Source organism: Delphinapterus leucas, chromosome 3 (assembly GCF_059928025.1).
Source record: "Delphinapterus leucas isolate spDelLeu-1000000601 "Yukka" chromosome 3, BTC_Dleu_Yukka2, whole genome shotgun sequence".
NCBI classification, from domain to species: domain Eukaryota; kingdom Metazoa; phylum Chordata; class Mammalia; order Artiodactyla; family Monodontidae; genus Delphinapterus; species Delphinapterus leucas.
The window spans coordinates 66,999,312-67,017,909 of record NC_143131.1 but is presented as its reverse complement, the minus strand read 5'-3'; the positions used below and the strand labels follow the sequence as shown (position 1 = coordinate 67,017,909).

Here is an 18,598-nt window from a genome sequence, read left to right as displayed (position 1 = left end):
TTAATCTAGTTGTTTGTTTTCTTATGGTTGAGTTTTAAGAGTTTTTGGTGTACTTTGGATAAAAATTCTGTATCAGATGTGTCTTTTGAAAATATTTCCCTCCAGTCTGTGGCTTATTTTCTCATTCCCTTGACATTGTCTTTCACAGAGCAGAATTTAATTTATTAAAGTCTAGCTTATCAATTATTTCTTTCATGGGTCATGTTTTTGGTATTGTATCTAAAAAGTCATTGCCATCCCCCAAATCATCTAGTTTTTCTCCTATATTTTCCTCTGGGAGTTCTATAGGCTCTGATAAAACCCCAGCAGGTTAGACTCTGATAACACAGATTCTCCTGAGGACAGGCTTTGTTAAGAACAGAATACTCTGGCTATTTCAAAATGGTGACTTTTCCCCTTCTCCTGCCAGAAGCACGAAGGGATTTTTCTCCGGTATTCACTGTAAAAACATGGTAGAGTTCCTGGAAGTGAAACTCACAAAAGTGTTGGAGTCCCCCTCTAACTGTGTTACCCTGGAGTTTTTAACTCACACTTGTCCACACTGAGCTCCAGCAATTTGTGAATTACAGTTCAGGTTGTCCTGCACAGGTACTGAGTCCCAGGGAGATTTTTACTCATGGATACCTGCGCCAATAAGTTGTAGTTCTCTGTATCTTCCTGTCTGTCTCTCCAATATTGGGGGCTGCAGTTTTTCCTATGATCTCACTTCTCTGGCAGATCTAACAGGAGTTGTTGATTTTTCAGTTTGTTCAACTTTTTACCAGTTGTTAGGACAAAGTGACAACTTCTAAGCTCATTTTATACCAGATCAAAAACCGGAAGTCTCTCATTGTAGACTTAATTTGCATTTTCCTGATGGCTAATGCTGTTGAGCATCTTTTCATGTGCTAGGGTCAGTTTAAACCACATTAACTTTTAGTGATAACTAACTTTTCTAACTAAAAAGAATAACTGCATTCTCAAAGTTTTCACCTAAGGAGACTAGGCTACTCAGATCTAGAGTCATGTGTCTGCTGGAAAGACAACCATTTACTCACTGAGAGCTTCTTGTCATCGTAAATGGTATCTTCTCCTGTAAGCACAATGGTGTTTATTGACCTGCATTAACCTCTCTAAGAGATGACTCGCAGCTTGACAACAGAACTCTAGGTGGGAAAGAACATCATTTTCTTATTTTATGGGAGTAATAGACACCCAAATGTAGGCCAATGAAAGGTGGAGCTAGGGGAACTCGGTTTTAAATCCCTAAAATCTCCCATAAGAACTGTAAGCCCTATTATGGTATAGTTTATTGTTACATGTATCAGGCCATTGCCAGTAAAACAAGAGCTCCAACTGCTACAGATTTTAAAAGCTAAAAATTATTATGTGAGGGAAGAGTTTGTCCTGTCACAGCCTTAGCCTTACACAAAGCTCTCAGTGTATATAAAGCCAGTATGGCAAATGCCACATCTAATTACAACCCAGCAGTTCAGTTTTCTTGATTCTAATGATCTATTTCCCATTTTACCCAGACTTCCCCAATTCACATTTTAACAGTGAATTTTCAGGTATGAGGTGCTCTCTGACACTTGGAAATTATTTAAATATCTTTGTAGTTGCTTTTGGATTAGTTTTGGCTTCTTCATGGATATATATATATATATATATATATATATATATATATATACACACACACACACACACATACATATATACATACACACACACACATATATATTCATTGGCTTGAATTTAACAATGCAAGAGAGATTCAATCATTCTTTAGAGCTCAGGAATTGCAGCCTGCTTCATCAGACACACAAAAGCCGAACTAACCCAAAATACATATAATGCAGGGTCAAATCAGAAGAATCAGGAGGGCCAAGAGATGCAAACAGTTGCAATTGTCCCCTCCAACCCTGAGGAAATTGTTGAGGGCTCTGGTAGAACAATCTGTTGTTTATCTGTATTAGTCACTCATATCCCACTGCACACATATTATCCAATACAGTGGATGCACTTGGTCCCCTTGCCAGTTTATTTTTCGTTTGTGATTAAGCAACATGTTTGGTCCTTCTCCTTCTCCACTGACATTCTGTCTATTTTGTTTTGTTTTGTTTCATTTTTTAAGATGTTGAGGAGAACATAAGCTTATAAAAATGGGCAGCAGAGTTTAGAAAACAAAGAAGTATGTAAGAATAACTGTCAAATGTGGAAGTGACTTTAAGTAAGGACTCTTGTAGAATTCTAATATCCTAGAAGGGTTTAGATAGAAAAATTAACATCAACTAAGACTGAATGGGGTGGCAGAAACACAAGTTGGCAATCTAACATCTATTCTTTCCTTCTTTTTTTCTTACAAAGAGTTTATTTTCCTGCCTCCCTCACAGACGAAGGTGGCAAATGAGATAGAAGCAGAAATTATTAAGTGGCATTTCTGAGAAAGCATTTTTGCCAGGAAGTGAGAATGATCACCGTATCTCCAGCATCCACGTTGGACTCATGAGGAGGAAAAAAAGCGTATCTTAGAGATCTGGGCCAAGATATCCTAGAGGTGCCAAACCAAGACAGCAAATGCCTACCTGAACATTTAGGAAAAATAAACTTCTGTGTGATGAAGCCACTTTTGTCTGAATATTCTGTTATTGGTAGCAGAACCTAATCCTTTCTGATACTATTGGTAATGGAAAAAATTCAAACCCCATTTGCTGACCTTGAGGAGAAAGTTTAGCCCTTATTTGAAAGCAACCAATAATAATTCCACACTTACCCTCAATGGAGAAGATTATTTCTGACTAATATGTGAATATATAATAAAGATGCTATATGCTGACATGTATGAATCTTGAAATAGGAATAAGGATAAAGTTAGGACTGAAAAAAACATAATGAGAGATTCCTAAGAAGTCTTTAGAATGATGGACTGACTTGTTGATTTGACCAACTGGAAGAGGCCATCTGGTCAGAGGTTACACATGTAACTTCTACGAGTTCAAATTAAAATTGTTCATGGTGCAAGCAACATCAATGAAAAGAAATTAAAATGTTGTATTATTCATGGTATTTATGAAATAGTCTTAACTGATCATTCTGACTAACAAAGGCATTATTTATATATTTTTTAAAAGGGACCTCAAAAGTGATTCCTTGAACTTCCATGGTAACTGGTAACTACTGGGAAATTATCTTTGCAATGACTTTAGTTATGTTAGTTATGTCTTCTGTTGGGTTTATCTAGTTTGTTTGAAGTTCAAAAACTAAATCATTATGTTGAACATTTACCAAAAGAAAGTCAAAACTTTTATTCAGTTATCTGGATATAATGAGGAGAAAGAAAATAGTCTGATTTATGAAAATCTGTACTTCAATCCTCCAGGCCACTACTTGCCTTGTTGGACAATTTTCTTATTAGCCTTTAAAACTTTTAATACAAGATAAAATAAGTCATGGAATTAGTTTCAGGGAAAAAAAAATTTCTCTTAGCCACACAGGAGGCAAAGGTAATTTCCTCTGGATAACATTTTCAATGGACCCTTTGTGTTTTGATATGATTTAAAAAAACGTTAAATCTAATCAGGCAACTCTGCTCTTTAATTACTATTATTACTTGTGTAGAAGTATAAAATTTAGATTAAATCATTAGCAGTTAATCCTCTGAGCTAGATACCATCTCTGTAATGAAATACGTCTATGCAGCAAAGGTTTTGCTTTTTTAATATTAACTGAGAAATTAAGTGAGAAGAGAGAAGATTGTAGTTATAAACAATTATTCCCACTAATAATAATTATTCTATATCATACATGTACTATACCCCAGGCACTCTATTAAGGACTTCACTTCTAAAACTCTAATTTCAACATCCCTAAAAGGTAAGTACTATTATTAGCATCCCCGTTTGACTACCAAAGCAGGCAACTGAGGCCAGAGAGGCTTTGTATTTTCCCGAAGTCACATGGTTAGTGGAAATGTCAGAGGGGCACCTAAATGCAGTCTGTCTGATTCCAAACCCACGAACTAATCACTACATGATACTGCTTAGACATTGAGGGGTCATGTGTTATAGTGGAAAGTAGGTTTAAAATTTCTGCAAATGAACATGGAAACTTAAATGAATGAAAAGGAAAACATAGCTTTAGACTAAAGGATGACTGAAAAATTAGTCTGTATTTTGAAGCCATATTGAATGAGTCAGGGGCAAACTCAGCATGTTTTGTCATTGATGAGAGACAGTGTCTACCTGGCAGATGAGCTAATATACATAAGATGTAGACATTTGATTTCTCAGGAAGTTTAGTCTTAAATAAACTAGCTCCTCCCTCCCTCCCTTCCTGTCTTCCTCAATAGAAGCCATCTTAAAATATAGCAAGACTATGAAATTAAAGTTTCATCTCCTATCCCATGGCAATTCTGGCATCCAAAAATTAAAATAAAAATCAGTTCCTAATTGTTTTTCTCTTTGATCAATATAAATTGTTTTTACTGCAGACTTTGGCACACCACTTTGTCCACTCCATAGACCATGAGTATATGAGATCACAATAAGATCTTATTGAACAAAAGCTGCAGAGACAGCTGGAATTCTAGTCCTGCTTCTGTACTAAGACACTTAGTCTCTCAGAGGGTCTCTCTGACCCTCAGTTTTCTTATCTATAAAGTGAAGTCGTTGGACTGTATGAATTCTATCTCCTCCAACAGCAAGATTCTATACTTTCTCTGAAGTGTCACTTAAACAAATTTTCAGTGTGGGTTAGAAGATTTCCTCACACACTTTTCTCAACTTGGGCACCCCTCCTCATGATGTCTCCCTACACGTCGCCCTTCCCACGCCTTTAGACAACCATCGCCCAACCATCTTGTGCATAAGATCAGCTCCAGAGCAAAACTTGCTTGTGGTTTGGTGCTCTGGGCAGCACTATGATGAGATGTAAGTGACCGAAGGCGTTTTTAAGATGTCAGTAGGGGTGAGTCAGGGTAGAGTTTAAAGAGCAGAATTCATCAGAACTACACTAGTGTACTTACGATCAACAAGCACATTTTCTTACGCAACTGAAGCCAATAAGCAGGAGTGTGAGCAAGGAGGGTTAAGGATGCGAAATCAGGTGCCTTGATGCTTCAGGAGTAAGTTTACCTCTCAGGACTCAGAGGAGAATTGTATCACTGAATTCCCGTGGAGAAAGAGAATCCAACTCACATGATAAAAAAGACTTTCATAAGGGACCATTTACAGAGGTGTAGGCTGGGTGAAGAGAGACCAAAAACGATGCTGGAATCTCTTAGGAACTAGCAATACAGGAAGGCATTATCATGCCTAGACCTGAAGGGGCAGGAGAGATATCAGCATTGAGAAGCCCAATGAGAGAAAGAGCCAGGGAGAAGGGCCCATATAATAGGACCTCTAGTGGTGGAGGGGTGCGCCCAAGGCCAGAAAACAGCCCAAAGCAGGCAGGATACAGGAAAAAAATGACCTACCCTTTGTCATGCTGCCTTCCTATCTCCTGGTGGTGCCTATCATTGGCCAAGGATATTCTTCAAGGAGCCCTGGTAATAGTGCTTAGGCGTCAGTGTCTTACAGCCCAGAGTAGGGCAGGGAACAGCAGGGAATGGATCTGACTCATGCAGGGGGCTGGTGTGCAAAAAACCAGCATGGGTACTAAGATTTTCCAAGATAAGTTTTAGTACAATTGGATTATTTTTCATTCCTAATGGAGAGCTGAGTATAAAGAAATGACAGTATGATTTAGCAGTCTATTTTTCCCCAGTGATTTTTATGGGTAATTTCCTTTTGATTCATTTTCATTTTGATTTTCCATTTTTATTGGCACTTAGCTGTTAATGAGGAACTGTACCATTTCCCTCTAATTCTTTCTTTGTCTTGTTTGATACTTCTCCACATTAGGGTTTTGTCAACCACTGTCTAGCACTGGAAGCCACTGGCCAAATAGACACGTCTCTTTACTCTGTTAAAGCTTAACATGTGAAACAGTGCAGAACGCCTTCTGTCCTCTCATTTTGAGATGTTCTAAAAGTTAGCAATTCTGACTTTTAGGTTTAAGGAAAAGTGAATTTAGCCTAGGAGAATATGTACTTAACATTAAAGTGTGGGCACTATTTCTGGGTTCCTATTTGCTGTCTCTGAAGCATTTGTCATGCCTTGGGAAGAAAGGTAATTAAAACATGGAGAAGCTATTTCCCAATGAACCACTACATAGACTATATTGCTCTTCCTAAGCATGATATTTTGGATTATTCTAGAACATGATGTTGAAGTGTGAACAGACTAGGAATAAAACTGAGTCCAGTGTGTGTCAAGTTTGGGCAGTTTATAAACCCAGTGGAGCTTGCTGTTAACATATAGCTTGGCAAACTCACTCATGGTCTGAGCTGCAAGTTGGACTGTTTTCTATCTCTTTGTAGCCTTTAAGATTCTGGGGTTGAACCAGAGATGTCAGCTTGGTTTAGTGAAACAGAATCCAGCTCCCTCTTCGATGCCTTCAGTTTCTTAGGGGAAAATTAGCTATAATTTAAACTACATATATTTACATATATATATCCAAAATTGTTAAATGAAAAGAAATTTTCAGGGTATTAGCAAGACTTTAAAGTCACCCTTGGATCATACAGTAGACCTATTTGGTTTTATATTTTACCATTCTTTCTTCCTTTACTCTCTCACCATGTAAACTAACTTCTAGAAATATATTTCAAATTTCGGATAACTAATCCAACAACAAAGACAATTTGAAAAGATAGAAAAATATTTATTCCTTTTCATTTATAATTGTGTCACCCAGTCTTCTTTGTATCACTTGAGCTAAATAGTTCTTAACATAGTAGCACAGGAAGACATACAAACATATAAACAAACATATAAACATATGAGTATCGGCTTTCCAATTGTAGAGGAAACATTTAGAATAAATACAGAATTCCTGTGTTCACCATCCAGAAGGAGAGAGATGAAAGATTTAAAATACCATGGGAAAAGGGCTATAAAAGATACATTCCCAAGGAGGTCTGAGGATGAAGCCTGGGGAGTCAGATGTGGCGTCATTGAGGTGCCACCTTTGGGGATGGGCTTTAAAGGATAAATAAAAGTTTGCTTAGTAAACAGGAGAGAAAAGGCATTCCAGACAGAGGGAATGGCATCTTCAGGGAATAGTTCTGCTCCTTAGAATGTGGCCTTTGCAGAGAGGGAATTATGAGAAATAAGGCCAGGCACAGGCGGAGGCCAGATCGGGAAGTGTGTCTTGTGCCTGGCTGAGGAGGTTGATATTTATCTGTTAAACAGTGTTTAAGCAACTGTGATATATTTTTAACTATATATTTGTCTTGATCACATAAATTAAATTTATTAAGAGATTTACAAAAAAATCTCAAAAGTTTCAGAATAGTTGAGGAAAAGGTGAAAATCCGCTTGATCATAACCTCCATTGTTTGTATGTTAGTATATTCATCCAGAGTGTTTCGGTGCAGAGGACTGAGCTAAATCACACCTGATTCCTGATCTACAGAAATGGAGATAATAAATACTGCTGTTTCAAGCGTTAAATTTGGGTGTCATTTATTAGACAGCAATATAGAACTCTAATATACACTTCCCCTTCCTGCCTAATATCTTCACAGCAAAGTTTGATTCCAGCTGTGGCTATGGCAGTTGGCTTCTCACAGGTATAAGCTGACAGCACCTCCCCTTAGTTGTCTTGTTTGTTTTGCACTTCGTGCCCCAAAACTTCTGACACTACAGGTATAAGACTCCTGTGGGAACTTGCTCACCATTACACATGTACAAACCTGTGTAGGAGGGGAAAATTAATTTTCCCAGTACTCTTCTAGGTTCTGTGGCTGAGACCCTACCTCCCCCATAATAAAAGACAGATTAACAGGAGAAAAGAAAAATAATGTTGATTATGTACACCCCACAAAGATATGAAACTCCAAAGGCTGCCAGACAATTGAGGCTTATATGCCATCCTGAGCTAAGGAGAGGGATAGGGTCTGGGGCTTCAAGTGAGGGAAGGTAATTCATGGGAAGATGAAAAGAGGAAAAGTTTGGTAACCAAAATTGCCCTGCCCTGCAGATAAGTCTCTCAGGGGAAAAAGTGATCTCTGGTAATATCTTCTTTCCTGGTACAGGCCCCCATTCTAATGTAAATTTCCCTTATGAAAGGGGTATTACTACTCTTGTTTTCAGAGTTTCTCCTTTATGTGTAATCCCTCAAAATAATCAGCTCAATAGTTTCCTTAGGCCAACGAGGCCTATTTTGGGATGGCCAATTCTGCTACCTGGAAGTACAAGGGAGTTAGTCCTTATGGGGCAACTCTAGACCCATGTAGGACAGGAGCCAGCAGAATCATCATCCCTCTGCTGCTGCACAGAGGACGGTTGTGACAGTCTATGTAGACCCCCAGAAGGCCCCAGTGCCGTCAAGCACCAGGTGCTCACAGTGGTGACCAAGTCAGTTATGCATCCTTTATTGGCTTTCCCTCCCATCTGTTAACCTCGTCTCAGAGAGAAATTACTAAAGCTCTTGTCTCAGGCTCTGTTTTTGGTTGGGGTGTGGGAGCCCAAGCTAAGGTACTTTGTCTCCTCTTAGCATGGTGTTACCAGGTCAAGGACTTGCTAGAATATTGATGGTTCTATTTCTTATATACTGAAGAAGCAAATTTCTAGCATAACCCAGTAAACATATACTCTTCCTTTGGCTTATTATTACACATGTCTCTCATCTCTTTTTCATAGCATTTTCACCTCACAGGCACAAAACCTATTCAGCCCAATATTCTCTCTGACAGACTTTGCTACAACAGCATGTACACTCCGTTACAACTCAAATACACTGTCCTCTTGGATCAAAATGTAGTGGCCCAACTTGAAATGTTTGCCGTTCATCTGCCTATCATGTGCACCAACTGAAGACCTCTAGCAAATATATTTAAGTTAATTTCATAGTGCGGTTTGGCTCCCAGTTTATTCTTTTGTTATTTTTACAGAAATATGAGTAAAAGAACACCTCTGATTACTGCTTCTTAGAATCGTATCTGGACAACTGCATGTAAACTCTGAGATATCCAGTCTATCTCAGGCAGTTTCCCAAACATTACTGGTTCCTGTAGAGTTTGTATAATGCCTGACAGCTCTCTGCAGAAAGAAGGTCAAATCCCAGATCCTAACCCCATGGTCTGTGCCCCAGAATCCAGATAATATTTTTTGCAAAAGCTGTCTGTGTCTGTGTATATCTATGTGTGAGAGAGAGCATTTTACAACTGATCTTTCAAGAAATTCCACAGATCTATTTTTTTAAGAAAAATGCAATGCCTCTCTCAGCATTTCCTTATTTAGAAAGAAAAAAGAAAGAAAATTAGTTTTCATTTAAAATCATTGGCAAAATTTCCAAGAATGATAAAAGACTCCTAAATAAAATGTATTTATTCTTGGATTATATAGCTCTCTCTTTCCCTTCCTGATCTCATGCTGAGATAAAACTTTTAATTCTCTCTCTCAACTCTGCTTAGTTTTTATCCCCAAAACCAAGTTGATTGGCTCTCAACTCTACTCGATTTTTTATCCCAATACTAATGAGGAATTAAAGTAGAAGGGAGAATTGGAGAGATTTTCCAAACTAGTCTAAAGAGGCTATTGAAATTCCCTCTGAGCCTCTGAGAGCAACTTGGGGGCTTCTAAAGAATTAAAGTATAAATAAGCAATTTTTCACATAGCAACAACCTTGCTGTGGAAACTAAATGAGTAGCACAACAGCTTGTGGTCATGTATAAATTTGTTCTTTTCTTATCTTTCTTTGTCCTTTGTCCGAAACGGCAAACTCATTCTTAAAGGGCCAGATACTAAATATGGCTTGTGAGCCATACAGTCTCTGTCGCAACTGCTCAACTCTGTCCTTGTAGATTGAAAATAGCCAGAGGCAATATGTAAACAAATTGTGTAGCTGTGTTCTAATAAAACTTTATTTAAAAAAGAGGGCCAGCCTGCCAACTATTTTTTTCCAACCCATGGTCTAGAACAAGAAACTTAAAGAACAACAGAGTGAGGTTTCATTGTTTTGTTTCTATGCCATCCTTTCGTCCCAGTGACCCAACCACTATATTTTAGTTTATTAAAATATATGGAAAGAGGAGAGATGTCGTTGTGGTACATATGGAAATAAGCACATAACTCTGAAAAACTTCCAGAACATGAAACAGGGCTGTCTACACTGATGGATCAACCAAGTTCAGCTTCACAGTGTGTCTGCTGTACTTTGGAAGTTTAAGAAAAATGCTGCTCTATGTAATGGATAGCTGTGTCAAACACAGAAGTAAATAAAAATGCAAATGCAGCACTACCTCATGCAGATAATGGTTAAATAAAACTATTTCTAAAATAAGTATCTCCTTGACCAAAATAGATATATACCAGTCTCACAGTAATCAGTATGCTGTCATCCATTCCACAATACATAGCACAGCCCAGTATGTCTGACATGACATAGATAGGCTGAGGTAACATTCAATATTTCTTCCCTCTCTGCCTCTTCTAAGGTTTTGTAAAAGATCTTTACAGTCATGTGAACCTCTGAAATCATAAGTGGAAAGTGTTATACAATTTTTTCTCAGGAGAGTATTCATAACTATCAACAGCTTCTCAGAGAACTCCATGATCCCAAAGTAAGAAAAATCACATCGTTAATGAATAAGTGGGAAAAAATGAAACTGTTCACCAAATCTAAATTTTAGTCCAGCTTACAGGGTACGATTGGAAGGTAGCAGAAAGGCTAAAAAAACTCAAGTAAAAATATCCTCTCCATTGAAACCTCAAATGTCACTATGACTTGATACCTTTGTGTTCATTATTATATTTTATTTCAGCTCTGTTTTTAAAACGTCATTTCTTTTAAAATGTTCTTTAAATATGGAACTTGCTTGTGGTGAGACTTCACTCACACAAAACAAACAAACAAAGAAAAACTATGGGAATTCTACTTCTGCACCAGGATGCAGAGAGCTCAGAGTAGGGCTGCCAGTTTTAGCAAATGAAAATATAGTATACTCAGTTAAATTTAAATTTTGTATGGGATTATATTTATACTAAAAAGATTAATCATTGTTTATCTTAAATTCAAATTTAACTGGGTGTTTTGTATTTTATCTGCTGAGCTTAGCTGGAAGGAATATTACTCACAGCATTGCAATGAAAAAGAGCTAAACTAGCTTCAAATTCATGACATTTTTTTAACCTATCGGGAAACTGCAGTTGCAGAACAAATAACTTGCTCAAAATTTTACGAGAAACAGGCACCTACTGGCAGAGAGGAGACATAAGCACTCACTAACCCAGGTTAAAAGCAACCACACATCAGTCAGGCTTCAGCTAGAATAACTGATGAATTGCTGAAGGCAGGACAGGACTGGGTGGACAGCATGAAACAGCTGAGAGCCACAGAAATTGGGGGAGTCCATACCCTCAGTCCTTTTTTTTTTTTCTATAAACCCCACTGGATGCTCATCCACAAAAAAGAAAAAGTCTTAAGAAATATCAATTCTAATGCAAACCTGGGAGAGGAGAAGAGGAGCCCTGTGGGAGAAGCAGGACACCTCATTGGTTTCTCCAGTCTCCCTATGGAACAAAAGTCTTAATCTTTGGGGAAGGGGGGGAATAACAATGATGTTTTCCTTAGGACACAGATGAAAACTTGCAGTGGGAGGAGGGAAATAGAAAAAGACAAAAGGTTAGTCCTATGTTAGGGGCAGGAATACACACTAGGCCCCAAATTACAGTCAGAGAAGGGGTAGGAGAATTGAGAAGGCCACACTCCTAAGACCCTACCTAAGACTGAGATTTAGTTATAACAATAGAGGATGTTCCATTCCACTGTCCTCCACCACCAAGGAAAAAGTTCAAATAACAAGTAACAAGAATACTGTGGGGAGAGGGACATCAGAGGAGAAAGAACGTACAAAGAGATCCTCCTGAGGTAAAGTAGAAAGGGAAGACTTAAGAGTGCAGGGCCAAACTGACACTGCTCTCCAAACTCTCAGATTAAACACAAGGCATCCACATTTGAAGCCTGTGGGGCATTGAGGGTAACCATAGCAACAACAAACTTCAAACCGGCCCAACTGCTCATTAGATTTACTCCAATGCCCACATTAAAGACCTAATGAAAGGAAAAGTGTGTCTATTTCCAGGCATAAAAACAATTTACCTCAGTCTTTCCTACCTTATACAAGACATTCGGCTTTCAAAAAATATTATGAGGTATACAAAAAGGAAAGAAAGAAGACACAAAGCAAAGCAATAATCAGAACCACATTTAGGTATGACACAGATGTGGAAACCATCTGATAGGGAATTTTAAAATAATGGTGATTAATATGTTAAAAGCTCTGAAGAAAAAAGTAGGCAACATGTAAGATCAGATGAGTAATTTCATCAGGAGAGAGAAACAATCAAATGAAAATGCTAAAAATGAAAAGCACACTAACAAAGTTAAAGAATGACTTTGACAGGCCCATCAGTACACTTAACTCTACCAATGAATGCATTGGTTAATACTTGAAGAGAAGTCAATATAAATTACCCAAATTAAATTTACCCAAAGAGGGCTTCCCTGGTGGCGCAGTGGTTGAGAGTCTGCCTGGCGATGCAGGGGACACAGGTTTGTGCCCCGGTCTGGGAAGATCCCACATGCTGTGGAGCGGCTGGGCCTGTGAGCCATGGCCGCTGAGCCTACGCTCCGCAACGGGAGAGGCCACAACAGTGAGAGGCCCGCGTACCGCAAAAAAAAAAAAAAAAAAAAAAAAAATTTACCCAAAGAGAAAAAAAGAGTGAAAAATAAACTAAAATAATTAAGAGCTGTGGGACAATATCAAACATTTATAACATACATGTAATTAGAAATTCAAAAAGGGAAGAGAGCGAGAACGGCCAAAAACAATATTTGAAGAAAAATTGGCCAAGAGTTTTCCAATATTAATTACAGATGCCAAACCGAAAACCAAGCAGGATAAATACTAACACACACACAGACACACACACATCTTCAAATGTCATATTCAAATTGCTGAAAACAAAAGACAAATGTAAAATTTTGAAAGCAACTAGAAGAAAAAGAAACATTACATGCAGAGAGGAAGAAAGAGAACTATGACAACAGATTTCTCATCGGAAACCAGTAAACCAGAAGACAATGAGAGACATCTTTAAAGTGACGGTATCAGGGCTGGGAGGAAATCATGAACCTAGAAATCTATAGCCTGTGAAAATAACTTTCAAAACTAAAGGAGAAAGACTTTCTCAAACAAATACAAACTGATGGAATTCACTGCCAGCAGATCTGTTCTATGAGAAATGCTAAAGGAAGTTCATCAGGCAGAAGGAATATGAAATCAGACTAAAACTTGAATATGCAAAAAGAAATAAAATGCACCAAAGACCAGGAGAAATTAATATATATATATTATATATATATAATCTATAATCTATATAATTAATATATAGATTAACTATATATAGATAATTAACTTATATCCAGAATATATAAACAACTCTCAAACCCACCCCCCAAAAAAGAAAACACACAGCCCAATTTTTTAAAAATGGGAGATGTTTCTGAGCAGATGCTCAAAGAAGATATATGGGTGGAAATAAGCATATGAAAAGATGTTCAACATCAGTAGTCATTGCGGAAATGTAAATTCAGACAGCAGTAAGACGGTGATATATAGAATGGCTAACGTTAGGGAAAGCTGGGTTAAGGGCAGAGACTCTGGCTATCTTTGTAAATCTTCTGTAAGTATAATATGATCTCAAGATAAAAAAGGCATGGGACCATTTTCCGTCGTTGAGACTTCAGTAACAGAAATTGTGGTTACTAGCAGGGAGGACGCCAGAAGAAAGAGGATATTTTTAGGGGGCTAAAGACACACTTTGGCTAGGGAAGGCCCTTGTTAAGTGCTCCTTAAAAGGAAACCAGAATATGTCACCTCAAAATATCCCTCTTTGACATAAAAATAATTTTGAGCTGAAGGCAATGAAGAAGTAGCAAAAGCAGAGAAAACCTCTCCCTTTTCTGCCTAAAAGCAGGATGTAAACTCTCCTTTCACTGGAGACAGACTCTTATCAGCCCAGAGGTGGCACCAGAGAAATCTACAAATTTTACCTCATTAGTTTCCACCCATATATTTACCTTCCCAGTTTGCTGCCTTTGGAAGCCTAAAACTGCCTTCCTGTGTCTGTCATGTCTCTACAAATTTAATGTTTTTTGTTGAAGATGTTATATAAGCTGGAACTCAAAGCTGCCATTTTGAATTACTTTCGGTTTAAGTTTCTCCCATGATGCGTACTGCATGCGTTAATAAACGATTTTTCTCTTGTCAATCTGTCTTTTTGTTAAAGAGTCCCAGCTGAAAACCTAAGATAGGCAGAGGTAAAATTTTGCCTCCCCTTCACCCACAGGGACTCAAAGATACCCTAGTGACTGATAGCACAAGTATATTCTGGGCAAGTATAAACCTGTAAGCTTTGGCAATCACATCTTACTCCCCATATATGATCAAATCTGGGGTGACGAGTTTTCCTTAGTTGTTTCTGTAGTATCTGCTGCATCAGGTATTGGAGTATTGAGAGAACAGAGAGAAAGGCAAGGCAAGGAGTTTCTCAGGAAGTGAACTATCGGGTAAATTTAAGTGATCTCATTGTTCAGTGCTGGTTTATTATAGTGTCCAATAATGAAACACATTTAATTTTAAAAGTGATCTATCTTGGTGGTGATTAAGCCTGTCTTAATGACTACTTCAACTTGCAGTTACGGACAATTTTCCTCTCCACTTAAGACAATTCTAAGACCCTACCAGGCAGACGTTGATTTGGGGCTTCATGTAGATCTGGCTTCACTGATTGGGCCTTTGGTAAGCTCACCTCCTAAACATTATTATCCTTCAGTCTTAAGAGTCTTTTTAAGAAAAATTTAAAATGTTAAAGAATAGTTTTGGATTCAGACTTTAATGTTTAAAATCCTTTTCAGGTGTGCTCACATATAACCACATAACATCTGGTGAATTTCTCAGAAAATGATGGTCTACATAGCCTTTGAATGCAGTGCATGATTCTATCAATTAAATTTAAAATAACCGAAAATATGACAATTTCCTCCACTCATCTCCACACACACAACCACCTTTTAGGAAGCCAAATACAACCTTCTTTTTGGCCAATGAAACATACATCGAAAACCACTTTTCTGCAAATGTATCAAATAGACCTATGTGAAGAAGTTCTAGCAAGTGCTCCAAATAATACTTCTCTACATGGAGTAAATATGTAGAAAATCACCCTTCGCTTTGTTGAACTAGCTAGGGTTTGTTCTGGGGGGGTAAAAATTGGCTTTATTTTACTCTTCTTTTTTTTTTTTTTTTTAATTCTTCTTTATAAATTACTCACTCTGGCTCTGAAATTGAAAATTACACCCTGAGAACTATGCTTCTCCTTTCATCACCCATCTTTCTCTCTACTCAGTGAACAGGGAAACCATTTCAATCATAAAGTTCTCAGAGGTGTTCCTCGTCCTTCTTACCCTATTTAATTGGCTTAAAATGAATGTTACAAGGCTCCACCTGTATATCAGTTTTGACTGAAATCTCTCTCCAGCAGCTTTGCTGCTCCAGACAAGGCAAAGAGCCTCCATCCTCGGGAAGTCATCCTCTGAACGCAGGCTCCTGTGCCCACACCCTACCTCGAGCCTGGAAGAATGTCTTGTACATCAAATTAGTTCCCTCCTGACCCCTAAATCCTCCCTCGATTCCCTTTCCCGTTAGACACACGGGATTTTAGATTCAGCCTTTCGGTATGTCATTTGTGAGTGAAGTAGACACTTTCAGTGGGATGAAGGAGAAGCGGCAGCCACCCAAAGGGAGGGGTCATAACTACTCAGCTTACTGCGTGGTATTTGTCAGTTTATTTTCCTGTTTCTTCCTTTGTACTATAGGAATCTTGAGGGCAGGGACTATGTCTTGGTATTGTATCTGACCAAGAATAAATGTTCAGTACATTTAAAAAAATTACTTAACAATACTGTTTAATCTTTGCCACCTACAGCAATAAACAGAAATAAATACCCAACCAAAAAAAAAAAAAAAGACAAACTAATTGGGGTTTTATCTATACTGGGGATTAATAATAGTGACTGTTTTGGTTCTCTGGCAAAATTTTCATCTAGATATGCAAGATATATTATCTATACACTAGAATCTAAAACTCAGCAATGGAAAAAAAAGGCAGGAAATCTAAGACTGTGGAAGTTCTAACTGCTTCTCATAATCAAGAAAATGTTTAATGTGCTACATACCCCTTTTTTCAGCCTATACTTTGGTCATGATGAACTTGGCTTTTAGCCTTGAAATAAAGCTGAATTAAATCTTTAAAAAGTATCAACCACTTAAACTTGGGCATCCTGGTTTTTGCAAAAGAGAAGTAAAGTCACAAGCAGAGATGAACCATAATTTGGTTTTGTGTTGGGGAGTCAGAAAAATAGAACCTGAATGCTGAAGATCTCCATCCATAATTGAATATCATTGGCTTTATCTGGAAAGCTACTATCCAACTACCAAAAAACTAGTCGATGTGTGCAGTTCTGCATACATAAACTGCCTATCATCCTGGACAGTCCATTTTCACTTGGCTTCCTTAACAGACAGTCAGAGAAGAAAGAATAATACCAAGAACCCCACAGCTGCTTCTGCATAAGGCAAGGGTTTTCCATCCATACTGTAATATTTGGCCACCAAATCACTTTTTACACTCCACAGTGCGTGTCTGCACAGCAAGGAAGGAAAGGGAGTTGGAACCACATGGGGCCACATGAGAAATGAAATTGCTTCTCTTGGCATCAAGTGCTAGGCAATCTATAAAACTAATCCCTGGGACACACCAGCCATTTTTTATTGACTTCAAGTGATCTTAAGGTTGGAACAGCCAAAGTCAAGGTAGATGTTCTTAACATCTTAACACCTATGGCCCAGTCCAGGAGCTGCCAATAGGCCTTTGAGGGAACTTCTGGGGCACCCTTATTTCCCTTTCCATAAGAGACACTGGGAGGACCATATACTGTAGTGATTAATAGCTTTGAGGTCAGGCAGACTTCAATTTAAACATCAGCTCCACCACTGTCTAACTTGTACAGAAGCTTCTCTGAGTCCCAGGTTCTTTATCTATAAAATGAAAATATTAACACTTACCTTGTAGGCTTAATCATGGAGGGAGGAGGGGATGAAATGAAAGAAAAAGAACCAAAAAACAAAGCCAGCACATAGTAAGCACTATTGAATAGTAGCTATGATTACAGTTCTCTCTTCCTTCTCTCTTAATGTTTCTCCCTGTTCCTTTCCCTCTCCCTTTCCTATACGTCTACACTGCCCCTACCTCAGGCTTGCTAGAGACATCTAAGAAGAACCACAGTCCCTGCACAGGCCGCCCCTCTGCCTAGAGACCCCACTGGCCCTCATTCAAGACTTTATCAGCTTCTCGACCACAGGATGGCTTTTGCCAACTTGTAAACACCACCCAAGTGTTTTTGCTTGTTTAAAGGGCCCTCCTTTCTACTGTTAATTGAAGTTTGCTTTCCACCTGGCATAGTTTCTTAACCAATTTGCTTACTTTAGTGAAGTGCACTGTGCCACCCCCAAGACGATCCAAATAATGGGATGCTGAAAATTAAAAAGCCTTAATTTTTTGCTTGATATTGAATTATCTCCTCAGGATGAGAACCCTTAGGATTTACTCTCTTAACTTTCATATGTAATGTATAGCAGTGTCAGTTGTATTTATCATGTTGTACACTACATCCCTGGTACTTACTTATCATATAACTGGAAGTCTGTATCTTCTGACTGCCTTCATCCAATTCCCCCCTCCCCTCCCCTCCGCCTCTGGTAGCCACAAATCTAATCACTTTTTCTATGAGCTTGTTTGTTTGTTTTTGAAGTATAATTGACCTACAACACTGTATTACTTCCTGTTATACAACATAGTGTTTCTATACTTTTCAAAATGATCACCACAGTAAGTCTAGCTACCATCTGTCACTGTACAAAGTTATTACATTATTACTGATGATATTCTCCACACTATACATTTCATACCCGTGACTCATTTGTTTTGTAACTGGAAGTTTGTACTTCTTAATCTCCCTCACCTATTTCTCTCTTCCCCTCACCCCCCTTTGGCAACCCTTGCCATTGTGTTTTTAACTAAACTTTCAGTGTTCCTAAGGAAGTTTGCCAAATGAAGTAAAAGAATAAGCAATATGATTGGAGAGGCAGAATAGAAAAACAAAGAACCTTAGAGACATATCGTTCTTAAATTAATTTCTTAATTACTGAAGTCAGTGCTTTTTGTGATACCTTATGTTTTTCTTTTAAATTTTTTTGAAGCTTGTAATTTGTGGAATTGAAGGTTTTCTACGTATAAAAGCAGCAGTTGTTTTTTAACACCTACAATCATAACCAATGAACTGAGCACTGACTGGAGTAGAAATGGAGACTTCAAACTTACAGCCTAGATATGCCCAAGAGCATATTTTTTCAGTTTTCAGGTTTTTTCCCCTCAAAACTTGAACCATTATT

At 38.1% G+C, this 18,598-nt stretch overlaps 1 protein-coding gene across 1 annotated transcript in view; it reads right to left on the bottom strand.

The window, feature by feature from the left end:
- LOC111184682 (uncharacterized) overlaps positions 1-18,598 on the bottom strand; it is a 334,205-nt gene that overhangs the window by 38,365 nt on the left and 277,242 nt on the right. The window contains 1 exon segment of the mRNA XM_089909095.1: positions 1-18,598. This exon segment is cut by the window's left edge and continues 38,365 nt beyond it; it is cut by the window's right edge and continues 124,699 nt beyond it. The gene's annotated coding sequence lies outside the window, so the exon portion shown is untranslated.